Source organism: Berghia stephanieae, chromosome 1 (assembly GCF_034508935.2).
Source record: "Berghia stephanieae isolate SIO BIC M18660-M18661 chromosome 1, UCSD_Bste_1.3, whole genome shotgun sequence".
NCBI classification, from domain to species: domain Eukaryota; kingdom Metazoa; phylum Mollusca; class Gastropoda; order Nudibranchia; family Aeolidiidae; genus Berghia; species Berghia stephanieae.
This window is the reverse complement of record NC_088360.1, coordinates 87222213-87224712: the sequence shown is the minus strand read 5'-3', so window position 1 is coordinate 87224712 and position 2500 is coordinate 87222213. Positions and strand designations below refer to the sequence as shown.

General features: G+C 27.5%; 1 protein-coding gene across 2 annotated transcripts in view; it reads left to right on the top strand.

Moving 5' to 3' along the window:
- The window catches only part of LOC144960355 (uncharacterized), a 196496-nt gene that overhangs the window by 2816 nt on the left and 191180 nt on the right, over positions 1–2500 (top strand). The gene's annotated exons all lie outside the window — the stretch shown is intronic.

Here is a 2500-nt window from a genome sequence, read left to right as displayed (position 1 = left end):
ATTATTATTATTATTATTATTATTATTATTTTATTATTATTATTATTATTATTATTATTATTATTATTATTATTAATATTATTATTATTATTATTATTATTATTATTATTATTATTATTACTTTTATTTTTATTATTTTTATTATATAAACAGTAACTATTTTATAATAATAATTATTATTGTTATTATTATTGTTTCAACTGTATTATTATTATTATTATTATTATTATTATTATTATTATTATTATTATTATTATTATTATAATAATTATTATTGTTTTATTATTATTATTATATTATTATTATTATTATATTATTATTTATTATTATTATTATTATTATTATTATTATTTATTATTATTATTATTATTATTATTATTATTATTATTATTATTATTATTATTATTATTATTATTATTATTATTATTATTATTATTATTATTATTATTATTATTATTATTATTATTATTATCATTTTTATCATTATTATAATATTGTTATCATTTTTATTATCATTTCATGAAAAATCAAATACACCACAAACCCGAAATGTACTTATGGCCAACCAAAAGCCAAAAGATCACAATTTTTATCTGCTCCTTGGCCGATCAAGTGATAATAGGCTGCTAGTAGCTGTGGACTGGAAAAAAGCAAGGAACACAAATGAATACAATAGCTTTAAAACAAGAGCAAAATACCAAGCACGGAACGTTTCGGGGTCAAAACCCTTCTTCGGCTAGTAAACCCCCCCCCCCCCCCCCCAATAAATAACGTTAATCATTCAATCATTTTGTCGTACTATGAGTGTGAATGAGTCAGCCATAGTATTGATAATCTTCTTCCTAATTACGGAGGTGACTTAAAAAACCAGTTAAGTGAAACCCAGATAGCAAATTAGTAAATAGAAGGAGCGAAATTGACGTCACTCAGCTCTTTGTTATTGTTTTTAAACAGCCATTTTGGCGATTATTTCTCATTAAATTATATCAATCAGACTGAACATTCAGGTTTACTCACAGTTTTGTGTGTTGGTGCGTTAGATCCAACTGGCACATGTTGTAATTATTTTACCTAAACGCATAGTATTAAATCAATTCGTCATATTGAAATCCCCGGGTAAAACCAAAACTTCCTAAACACTCAATGTATTGTTTTATATGAAGAAGTCAAATATTTTTCACTTTAACTTACTAAATATATTTTTTTAAAATATCGATTGTGTCTGAACGATGTGTACTTATTTTCAGGTCTGATAACCCAAATTGTTACGGGCTCATTGTTGTAATGCAAATAATATCAAACCCACGTAAAATATTTTCCATTACAACAGTGTTAAATCAAGCCCATCATTGAGTTTCGGTTATCAGACCTTCCAATATGTTCACGCCGTCTCTGAATGATGTCACAGAGCCTTAGCAGTTATTGAAACTCACTTTCTTAACCATACTTCGCGAAGTCCCGGGTTTTGAGAGTTTTTACAAAGATCAGGGTCATTTAAATGGATCGATATTTGAAGTACTAGTTTTCTGACCAAATTGTTAAATACGTGTTTTTCCAGTGCACGGCAGCTAACTGGTTAAATGTCTCAAGGAGACATCTACAGGCATTATGGTAACCACGTTGACTGTTTTCTTTTTGGATGAGGAAACAAGTATGTGATGGAGGGTTGAGTGGTTTGGGTTGAAATGATGACATGATGATGATAATGATGATGATGATGATGATGATGATGATGATGATAATGATGATGATGATGATGATGATGATGATGATAATGAAGATGTCGCTGCTGTTGATGGGAAGGAGGAGGAGGAGGAGGAGGAGGAGGAGGAGGAGGAGGAGGAGGAGGAGGAGGAGGAGGGATTTATGATGATGATAAGGAGAATTACGACACCAATGATGATGATGAAAATGAATGAATGAACATGGCTGCGCTGTCTCTATGGACGCTTGCCGTAAATGTGTGTTTTACTTCGAGTGTGCCAGTCTGTTTTTACTATCCAATTAGTAATTTAATTTTGTTTCTATAAATCTCTGTCCAGTGCAAGTGTTCTTAGCTTTTGAATATCATCATGTGTGTTCATGTGCTGAGGCAATTGGATGTGTCTTTTTGTTGTTGAAATCAGTTCTTCGGTTGTTGTTTCTAAATATATTTGATATTTTTTTGAGATCTTAATTCAATAATTTAGCATCTGTATCTGGTTCCTTGTTTGAAGTAATTTGATTAAAAAAAATGATTACTACTACTACTACTACTACTACTACTACTACTACTACTACTACTACTACTACTACTACTACTACTACTACTACTACTACTACTACTACTACTACTACCACTAATAATAATAATAATAATAATAATAATAATAATAATAATAATAATAATAATAATAATAACGATAATAATAATGATAATGATAATAACAATAATAATAATAATAATAATGATAATAATAATAATAATAATAATAATAATAATAATAATAATAATAATAAT